Source organism: Rhipicephalus microplus, chromosome 5 (genome assembly GCF_043290135.1).
Source record: "Rhipicephalus microplus isolate Deutch F79 chromosome 5, USDA_Rmic, whole genome shotgun sequence".
Lineage (NCBI taxonomy): Eukaryota > Metazoa > Arthropoda > Arachnida > Ixodida > Ixodidae > Rhipicephalus > Rhipicephalus microplus.
The window spans coordinates 13,844,260-13,855,993 of NC_134704.1; positions in this window are offsets into that span (position 1 = coordinate 13,844,260).

An 11,734-nucleotide genomic window follows, 5' to 3' on the forward strand; every position below is an offset into this window, starting at 1 on the left:
AGTCGGGAGAAATAAGATAAAGGAAAGGTACTTGTAAAAAAGAACAAGTGATGTTCGAACGCACAACGCAGCATACCTCGCGCAATCACAGATGGTCGCAGGGCTCAGTAAAAAAAAGATAGAAGTTACAAGTTACAGGGGCCATGTCCACTCCCTTTCATACTGTAAAAAAAAAAACCTTTTGGGTGTATTGAATGAGGGGTTGGTTACACAGAAATATTACACAATAAAACTTATTGTGGCGTTATACTGTATGTTGAAGTAGCAAACTTCTGACGAGGACAAAGGGAACTAGAAAGACGCGACACTCCCTGATGGTGGTCCTATTGACAGTGGCTGGCCCTGTTGATATAGTGGAACCCCAGCTATAGGCTCATCATCAATTCATTGCACTGCCTAGCCAGGGTGTGGACGGGTAGTTATTGTGGAGGACTATCTTGGCAAGCTAGTTCAAAATTATATTGCGGTTTAGATACGTAAAACCCTGCCATTGAGTTTTCGAAACATTTTTTGTTTTCTTCAACATTTGGCAGTATGTATCCGCACATCAAACCTTGGGGTTAGCGCTGCTCTACGTCATGCTGTACGTCATGCACTAATTCATGGACTACCGATTAAGAATTCTGGGTTGTCGAACCCAGAATTCTGGGTTCTGCGCAAGGTAGTGCGCAGGAATTCTACTTGCATGCATCTACCACGACACCGCCGCGCGCGCCGATCCAGGCGGCCGTGCATCTACGATGGCATTCCGACACAAGTGCAGTGCTAATGTGTCGTAATTCCATTGGTGCAAAGGGAAATACAGCCCGCAGTTTCTGCAAGCGAACGCCACAGCCCCTCAGCACTGTGGCACAGTCGTGTTCGCATACCACGAGTTGTGTTCGCGTACAAGGCTTACCCGTACTCATTCTGCGCGCCGTTCAATCGCTCGCATTTGCACCATCCCGCACGGGCCTCAGTGAACGCCTGCACGGCGCTGGCAAGCTCGCGTGATGACGCTGAAAATGCGGGTGCACTGCGATCTCTAATGGCTGCTGATTACGGGCGGACACGCCGACACTCTGCGGGAGAACGAGCAGTCCGCAGAGCACGGCCATGTCGTATTGGCGAGCTTGTTTTCGACGGCACGCGGCAGCTTTCGTCGCCTGACTTTGACCATAAACGCATGGTGCCAGGAATTCCAGGAGTGCGACCTCTCGTACCACGTTCGTTTACCGTCCGTCTCAAAACGTGCCGAGTGGCGTGGCGCGACAGCAATGCGAGGAATCCGCATTAACGGGCACTCGCATTATCGGCGGTGACGCGAGCCCCCGGTGGTGAGGAATAGGCCTCGGCGGTGCCCTCTGAAAGCTGCCCCGAAGAATCCCCGGCGGCGGCGGCAACAGGAACGCGCTGGGGTGAGCCAGCGTCTTCCAGGACTGCTCGTAGGGGGTCGAGCGCATTGCTGCGTGCCGCGATTGGAGCGCAAATTACGGAAGCGCTGGCCTCGGGCTCCGAGATGATGCTGCCGAGGTGAGTCTGCCGCAGGAGAGAGCGGAGCCCCGCCATCGACGCGCCATATTCTTGCTGCCGGCTCTTGACGTTCTTTCGCTTTCGTGCTTCGGACATTCCTTCTTGCGTTTGTAGGATATATATTAGTGTCTTCGATCGTTGAAGATGTTGAGACGATAGCCATCGGGACCATCTTTTAAAGCTTCACATTCTGTAATTGAATGTTTGCGATGCGTAGAACCGGAAGTTAATGATCAAAGGATGAAACGCCTGTATGAAGGTTGCGAGCGTCCGCCTAGGGCAAGGAAGACTGTAGGATGTTACACGAAGCACTGAGACGGTACAAATACGACCACACCTTGAAATACAAATCGTTGCTGTTTCATCGGTACGGGTTCGAACAAAGTGAACTAACGAAATTTCGCTAATTTCTAACGCATATACCACGCCACGACATAGTAAGAGAGTCGCACTTCATTGGCATTTAGTCTCTTACAGATAATTTACCATTCCAAGAATTCTTCATACTCGTGGAATTGACCAGCTTGTTGCCAGAATTAATAACTTCCTGGAATCCTGGCGACGATCAGAGAGAATACCATATAGTGACACCCCCATTTTTTTATAGTTGCTTTCCCGCTCGATAGTGTAATGTTCAGTGTACACGTGTCTCAGATTTTATTGAGATTCAAACTTCGAACTAAGCGAAAATCGGAAGCAAAAAAGAAAGAGAGAGATAGAGATAGATAGATAGATAGATAGATAGATAGATAGATAGATAGATAGATAGATAGATAGATAGATAGATAGATAGATAGATAGATAGATAGAGAGAGAGAGAGAGAGAGAGAGAGAGAAGACTTTATTCGCACGATCCTGAATGCGTGCAGGTAGTTTCCTGCCGCGCAGGGCTCGGACTACCCTTCTAGTGCTTTAGTCTAATACAGTCCCAAGAACACTGGGCCTAGATCTCGAGGGTTACGTCTGGCCTAGTATCAGATACTTGGGTCCCTTGGGCCAGCGTCTTTCCGGTATGGTTGGTATAGTTGTGGTTAGAGGAAAGAAAAGACGCCTAATTTCTGCAGCCCTAAACGGAGCACGGCGCAGCGTCTTGTAGGGGGACTCGCTCGCTTGATTCCGTGCCAACCGGTTGTGCCCTCGCGATCTCCGACGTCAGCGTAGCTCCGGCCGACTGGGCTCGCCCTACGTCATCTACTGACGCCGACCTCGGACGACAGTGTGGCTCTGACCGACTGGACTTGCTCTACGCCATCTCCTGATGCCGACAAGAGCTCTCGCAAGTGGTGCCCCGTCCTCGGACTCCTGTGACCGTGTTTCCATCTTTCCTATCCCCTCGATATGTCGTCGCTCTCTGGCATACTTGTTCTCTCTCTCTCTACACCTTTATTCCTATCCTTTTAATCCCTCCTCACCCCCATCCTTTGTGAGCTACTGTTGAGGTGTCGCACCCTGATGCAGACAGTTACGGGGCTCACTTTTCTTTTCCTTTCCCTCTTACAAACATAAACACTCCCCCCTTGTAAGGAGGAAGGGGAATAAAGAGTGGAAAAGTTGAAGATCGGTACAGGAGCACTTAGTCAGAAGAAGGGGGCATCTGCCGTGGCAGCAACAGCAGCCAGTAGTTGGCGCAACCACTGCTTGCTTGCTTCTACCTGAAAAAGCTCGCTAACTCACTCACTCACTCACTCACTCACTCACAACGGTGGGCCGTGGGGAAAATGAAAACATGTTCTCCGGCGACTGGTTGCCCCGGGGCAACACGCAGCGTTTGTGTGGCGATTATTTGCACTCTGTATCCTTATTATCGCTTTGTTGTGAGATACAGCGTCTTCCCGCTGCTCGTCTCGGATAGAACAGGTCTGGCCACGGCTCCCCGCGTATTCCACCGGCGCCGTGTGCATTTGTCAGCCCTACAGCGCTCGGAGGCACGGGCGATTTTATCGAACGAGTAGCACGTGAAACAGAGCAGAGCCTTCCAGAGCCAGGCGCACAGCATTCCTGGAAGCAGCTGCTGCGGGCAACATTTACAGTGCCAGCCCGACTCGTCCTCGCTGTAATGGCACGCTATGGGGAGGGGGGGGGGGGTATTTTTCGACTCAGCAGTGCGGTGCCTCGTACAAGCTACAACTGCAGAGCTTCCGACACGGTAGACCTGCAGTAAATCGCCCATAGCCTACTTGTGTACCATATCGCGTGTCATTAGCGATCCCTGTCTTGGTATACCGTGTCGTCGGGTTATCACGACGGCGGTGATTGAGCATGGATATACGAAGTGCCTGAGTGATATATGGACGTACGACCTGCATGTCTGCCTGCAGAACAACGCATAAAATGCATGTCTAGCTTAACTAAATTGCAAACCGATGAATCAGTTGTTTACAATATTTTTTTCGTGCGTTTCATTGTCAGAGGATCGTAAGAGCCAGTTTTCCGATGGAGGCGGAAATGTTGTAGGCCCGTGTGCTCAGATTTGGGTGCACGTTAAAGAACCCCAGGTGGTCAAAATTTCCGGAGCCCTCCCCTACGGCGTCTCTCATAATCATATGGTGGTTTTGGGACGTTAAACCCCACAAATCAATCAATCGTAAGAGCCAGTTTCTTTGTTTGCATATAGCTTCACAGTTTATGAAGAACATTGCTTTACGTCAAATTATATTTTAGTCCCATTACATTGGTACGGCTCGCAGTATTATGGAAGAAGTCATTGAGATAGCGCGCTGCCGACAAAAACTCAGTGCACACAGACGAGTTTTCTCATTTGGCGAATCGTTCTCCACGGGCTCCGAGTTTTCCTTAGTTCGCATACGTTTCCTGTTTGCATGACTGCCCAGCCTCCGGTATCAGCTGTAGGCTCTACAACATCAGGTGCGATTCCTCCGTGTCTTCCGCATTGTGCGTTCAGCGCCCAGCCGCTGGGGATTACGCACAATGCGCGCGCATGAAACTACGCCGCCTAGCGGCACACACGGAAAGTGGAGGGTGGGCGCCTCTGCCACGATGTAAGAATTACACCGTGTTTTCTGCACATACATTCCCGTCACCGCTTCTGTGCGAGTTGCACTTTGTTGGGAGACAGCGCTAGCCCTTTCATCATCAACAACACTACCGTCATCACCATCATCATCATCGTCGTTATCATGATGATCATGCGTTGTGGAAACTTGAGCGTGTTCGTAGAGCATAACGAATGTAAGAACAGTGCAAGAGACGAGGACTGGTGAGGATAACACGCACGGCGTTGTGTGTGCTACCTTCGCCAGCGCTCGCCTGTCACGCTGATGCGTTCACTATTCCCGTCAGCCGATATCAACCGTGCCTGTGTTTTCTGCGCCCACTTTATGTTCCACACCTCCCACATGAATACATTAATTTTCAACCCTCAGTCCACAGCAGCTGTGAAGCATGTTGATCAAGGCGATGGTCAGAACAGTGACGTAGCGGATATTGCCAGCCCTTCAGCCCTGTCGAGAAATCGCTGCAGATCCCAGAACTAAATGCTCACAATGGAGCGAAGGCTAGGTACTGAGGGCCATAATTTATACGTTGAAGGCGCCAACTATAGCATAAAGGACGGGTGCGTGGACGTACGGATGCACGCGTGGATGCAGTGGATGGACGAATGGACGCGCGGATGCATGGACGGTTGGTGGACGCACGCACGCACGGATGCATGGACGCAAAAACTGACGGACACATACATGGACAGTCGGATGGACAGATTACGGTCTATTTTAAAACCATATGCGCACTATGAACGCTTTATGTACTGTTGTAACATCTTTGTTTCTGTCCAACGGGGACCTATAGATACAACGACGGCGACAACCGACATCGTGCGAGCCTATCCTTCGCTCCTAAATAGTCGGCAAAGTATCGTCTCTGGCGCTGTCCGCTGCAGGGCGCATGTGTGTGTCGAGAACGCGCCCGTCACTGTTCGAGTGGCGCGCTGCACAATCGAGAGGCCGACCCACGCTCGGTGAGCCGCCGCGCGTAATCGTGAAGGCGAGGCCCCGCTGTCGGCTCGCGTTGCCAAGTGGTGGGCGTGCGGCGGATTGGCATCGAGGCTAAGAGGTGCTTATACTGCGACCATCGACGTTTCTGTGTGTCGTTGACGAAGCGTAACAAGAACGCATCGGCGCTCGCTTGCCCTAACACTGGCTGACTTGAGTGAGTTGAAAAACGATGACGCAACTGCGCGAAAAAACAACAAAAAAAAAACGATAAGGAGTTAGACAAATAGCGTCATCTCTCGAAGAAGCAGGAAGCGCGAGGGCCCGGAAGCACTTCAGTCGTTCTGCGAGTGATGTCCTCGCTAGCTACAGCTGTGCTCTTTATTTTTCAGAGAAGTCGGGTAGAAGAATAGCGAAGATCTGACAGGAAGCAAAAGACAAGCACGAAATTGAAAAGGGAGCCGCACAGTTGGCTCAGTGTTCAAGTACGTAGACGAAGTCCGCGCGAAGATTTATTCAGTTAAAGAGCCATGGCAGCTAATGCAAGCAGCTACGGGGAAGGAGGGGCTTCATGGTAAGCACCATAAGTAACTTCACATGTTGAACTAGCAGATTTGGCACTGGGTGAGTGGATTATATGTCAGGTGGCAGAGCTTAAAAGACGGGCGAGTGGATCCATAATGAGCGTCCATTTAATGTTACATGCTGATTTTATTTCTCTCAGCATCGCCAAACGTTTGACTGTCCGTTCAGCAAGTATATTGTTTGTGTATACTGTTAACACGTAACTGTTACACTGCGGGATTCGCCAAATCTTCCCTGACGTCATATCCGTCTCGCAAACGACGTCGGTAAAATTTTTACGAACAGAGGACAATAAAAAATTACGAGAAAAAAAAAGAATGACCCCGCCTCTTTGAAGAGAATCGTGAGGAAATGCGAATTCATCGCGTTTTGCACGTGACAACACAGTGTTAGAAGAATGTTTTTTTTTCTTACACCGTGCAACCAATGGCACCGTTCGCCGCACGTGCCGTCTTTCTGTTGCGAGAAACGCGGTATGTGTTTCCAGCTCTAGTACCTATCATCATCATCATCATCATCATCATCATCATCAGCCTGACTACGTCCACTGCAGGACAAAGGCCTCTCCCATGTTCCGCCAGTTAACCCGGTCCTGTGCTTGCTGCTGCCAATTTATACCCGCAAACTTCTTAATCTCATCTACCCACCTAACCTTCTGTTTCCCCCTAACCCGCTTGCCTTCTCTGGGAATCCACTTAGTTACCCTTAATGACTAGCGGTTACCCTGTCTACGTGCTACATGCCCGGCCCATGTCCATTTATTTCCTCTTCTTGATTTCAATTACGATATCCTAACCCCCGTTTGTTCCCTAATCCACTCTGCTCTCTTCTTGTCTCTTAAGGTTACACCTACCATTTTTCTTTCCATTTCTCGCTGCGTCGTCCTCAATTTAAGCTGAACCCTCTTTGTAAGTCTCCGGGTTTCTGCTCCGTAGCTAAGTACCGGCAAAATACAGCTGTTATATACCTTCCTCTTGAGGGATAGTGGCAATCTACCTGTCACAATTTGAGTGCTTGCCAACATTGAGAGGCCTGGGGTGCGGCCTCCCCTGTAACCACCGCCGGTAACACACTCCCTCACCAGAGAAGGATTGGCCACCCTTGTGCAGTATCTGGCCACTACCTCCCACATGCATACGTCAATTCACTAGTACCTAGCGTGCACGGTTAAAAATTCTATGCAGTGAACAAAACAAACAGCGTTCTCGGCGTTGGCGTTTCACGACGGCGTCTCGAGCTGTTGCTGACAACTGCCGACGCCGAAGCGTGACATGGTGGGGACTCCGGTTGCTATGGGCTGTGTTCCAATACTCACCGTAGACGGCTAAATAGACAGCTAAATGGACGGCGGCCGTCTTAAGTCCAATTCCGATTCTCACGTAGCCGCAAAGTAGACAGCTTCGAGAAGACCGCATCGTAGACGAATACGATGCATGCAGGCTACTTTGCTGTCTAAACAAGATGGCGGCTCAGCGAATCGCACAGATAGATCGGATATCGCCAGAATGGTCGTCTGCAATCAAGCTAACGCTTTCCCAGAGGCTCAGAGTGAGTAACGTTTATTTGTTTTTTATTTCAACACGAAATAAGCCAGAAAATACAACTGTTACGTTTGTTTATTTTAGCTTTTTCTTGTCGACGCGAGGTGGCGCATTGTCGCGTGAAAGCTCTCTAAATGTGTTCCATTTCTCGGACAGCATGTGCTCGATGCTGTCTTCTAGGCGGTCTTCGTAGACTGTCTACGTGCTGTCTAAGAATTGGAACACAGCCATGCACGCGCGCACCCGCAGCTGATGGTATGGGAGGGAGCGGTGGATGGATCCCGATGGACGCCTGACCTAGCCCGACCAAGAAATTCATTCACATTTATGAGTTTCGTTAATGATGATCACCTGGGAGTCGAACCCATGACCGCTCTTCGCGCAACGATAGGTGGCGAGTGGTCTACCCAGCATGCGCTGCCTACACCCATGCACTCTATAGCCTTCAAAACGCATCTTTTATCTCCCACATCTGTCACATGTCAGAAACCATAGGCGTTGGTCGTCGTGATTGACATGGATCACTGTATAGGCGCCAACGAGGGCGCATTCACGTGAAATGGTGCTGCATAGCCTACCAAACACGCCGAATTTCAAATAAACATTCAACTACCTCTGTGAACGCACGGTTCACTTTCGTGTTCTAGTTCTACCTATTCCTATGACGGAGGAAAACCATTTATTTTTCACTTTTGGGCAGTGACAGGGCGGATTCACACAGCCGTCAAATGCGCCGCCGTCACGCCGTTCATCGGGACAGTTGTCGGTCATTCAAAAATAGCCCGCTGTCGAAGCATCGGCCAACATCACCGGGTTGCTATTTTCGAGAAGAAACCGTCGAGAAAAAATCGGCAGATCCTACGCACCTGGAAATCGACGTTATGAGAAGCATGTGGAGGGAAGGTGACCGTGTTGCAATTTTTTTTGTATGTGACACGTCGTGAAATGGCACTAAATATATGTGCGAACGTTGCACGCACAGACATACGTTGAAGAGTTGCAGATGTTTATACAACCAGTTATTTGCACTTGCGCAACAATGCCAACTGGAACATACGTATTAGCAACACCAGAAGCTGATATGAAGCGCTGATGCTCACGAGGATGCTGGCATAAATCAACTTCCGTTGACATAAATCAACTTCAGCGCATGGCAACTAACCACAATTGACGTTAACCCGATGTGACGGATGCATGAACGGAGCACATGTGTAATGTTTTAAAAATTGGGTAGGCAGCACTGTAACCACTATTGACGTTTCACGAAGATTAACGTCTATGAAAAGTAGTTCCGAGACCTGCCGTAGCTCTGAGGTAAAATGCTTCATTGCCATGCAGAATGATTGGGTTCGATTCCGGCTGAAACCCTGACATTTATTCTTTGCATTCGTCGGGTTTACGCTACCCGTTTTGAATATTTTTTAACGCTCGCAACACGTTAAAATTGTCCATGCGTGTTCTCGTCGTTCCTGGGTAGATACTAAGTGTCCAGCACCTGAATCACATACCCGTATATCAGCGGCACACACCCGCCCATGGGTATGTGCCAATGTCTGGCGGGAAGTGTTTGACGACCTGTCACGAAATCGTGACATTATTGAAGTCTTGAGCAGCGCGTCATATTCACCAAGCCATATTGCCCTCTCATGCTAATTTTGGTTCACGCCAGGTTAAGGGGGTGACCACGAGAGCATCCAAACGTAAGCGGCTAGATACATAGCTAGATAGATACGCTCAAAGTCGCCGAAGCTTGCTAAAAAATGCTTCGCATTTAAAAGTCTATCGACACGGGCGTCGATGCCATAACGGTGCACTGAGAGAGACAGTTACGGCGCTCAACGTTTTTCTTCATCTTGAGTCTCTCTTTAAAGCCACTCCGCCCAACGGTGAAGTGTTCGTATGAATGACTCAGCTTTAATGTGAGTGTGCGTCTAGTATCGGTCATTAAATCAGTCCAACCGAGTGTGCGGAAGTTTTGCTTCAAGACATAATTATTAGTCAACGTAGGAAGATAAGTTATCTCGCACACACTTCACGTGCATCGACGCAAAGCGACGCAGGCTTTGACGCTTGGCTTAAGATCTACCTGGTTGAGCGATCGCTATCCCGAGTGTAAACAGGACGCCCGTCTAATTCGACACCCTGCATTTCCTTCGTATCGGACGCCTGGTCCTATTCGGTTATCTTTGAAGTTTACTAGCAGTGCAGAGGTTGAGGCTCATAATACCTCGGCAACTATATTTCTGTGCATTCTGCAGGGTCCTCATAGTCATTTTTCTTGCGTGTTGAACTACTTTTTTTGTAACTTTTTTCCTCCGTTGCAGTTTACCGGCTTTATGTTGTGTATCACCTATTGAATTTTGCGTGACTGCCATGGTATGCATAGGGAAGAGCCGTCGACGCAATCGGTGCGAAAGCACCGATCTAGTCGTCGTATATCATTATTCCTGGGCTCTCAAACACGGGGCCCGCGGCTTCACTCGAAGTATTGTTTTGTGACTCTGTTAAATATGCCATTCGCATGATTCTCTCGCCTATTGCAAATAATGACGCTTTTCTGCCTGGGTGAGCTACAGAGATCGGACTGGTATGAAGTATTTCTTCACGTCCCTTCCCCCCCCCCCCCCTTATAGGGATCACTGTGAGTTGAAACATCGCCGTAAACGTGAAACCGATATTTAAAATCGGTATCAAGATTTAATTCATTGTGGAAATACGTATCCGTACGTTTTCTAAAACCTGACGTCTAATCCCATTCAGATATGACCCAAGAAAGATCGCCTTTCAAACAGCAACGCTAAACGACATTTTGTTGCTGAACTCAGATTGTGAACGCAATGATCAGCACTAAAAATGTGGGTGCTAGAACGCAAGTCCATTGAAATCTGCGCATTCCCTTCGCAGCATCCAATCTAATGATTAGCATATGACTAAGCCAGTCTACCGCGCTCCGTACGTCAGTTTCCTTATTTTACTTTATTTAGAACGCAGAGGTATCGAAGGCGCACCTCAGACACTTTCCTAATTCTCTGCCACGTCGTAATGTATAGCTGTTTACCCAACACCCTTTTCAAGCTCTACGTGGTGTAGACGCGTTGAGACTACGACTTCCTTTTCCAGCGAAGAGAGTACGCCTGCGCGTTCCTGTAACGTCGTCGTTGCGTGCTGCGTAACCGCTCGTCTCATTCCATCCGATCGGCCGACCGGTTCCTCTCTGGCGCGGCCATCTTCAACTACGCGCGAACCGTGCACACATGGGAGCGGCGCTACCACGGCGTTCCTCGCACGTCGGCGCGGTGTCAAGTGTATGCGCCTTCGTGGAGGGGCAAGACGGCAGAGTCGAAGCGCTGGCCGCAACAATCGATTGACCTTGATGCGCTACCATCTTCTTCGCTATACTATAGCGTGGGTCTCCATTGACAAACAGGCCGCAGCGCTGCTCGAGACGAGGACTGCGGCGTTGAGGTTGATGGCGGAGGAGTGTTATACCCGGTGTGGACCATCATCACGCCCCGTTGGCTGGGGCCGGCGTCTTCGCTGCTTGAGTTGTCGGCGTCCCAGAGTACACATGGCACGCTGACGGAACGGTTTCTTTCTCTCTTTCTTAAATGACCGCAATTGACGCGATTTTTTACGGCGTTTCTTGTCACTCACACCATTACGCTTCGTGTATCTAAATAACTGCCACATGTTCTTAAATATGATACCAGCACCTATGAACACTTCAGGACGCGAACAACAGTTATGGGCAGTTTAACGGGTCCGTGACGTAGCATATAGAGACTTGGTCTTGCTGTTCCGACATGGGAGCAGACCGCAACGGGCTAAAGTGCGTTCTGAAGGACCACAATGAAGTTTATCCGCACATCTCGAGTATTTTAACACACCCATGGCAACTTTCGATCGTACATTTCTTGTGCACGTATATCTGAATTGAGGTAAATGGTATGTTGTATATGTTTGTTCCAATCCGGGTCCCGTTCTCTTTTTTTGTATGAATGTAACTTATCTAAGTAAAAAATTCGTTATTGTGATGTTGATCGTGGTTTTCGTATTCGTGATATGAAACGAACAAAAAGAACATCTATAAGGCTACTACAGTAAATTATTTATTTATCTTTTCAAAAGATATAATAGGCGCACACT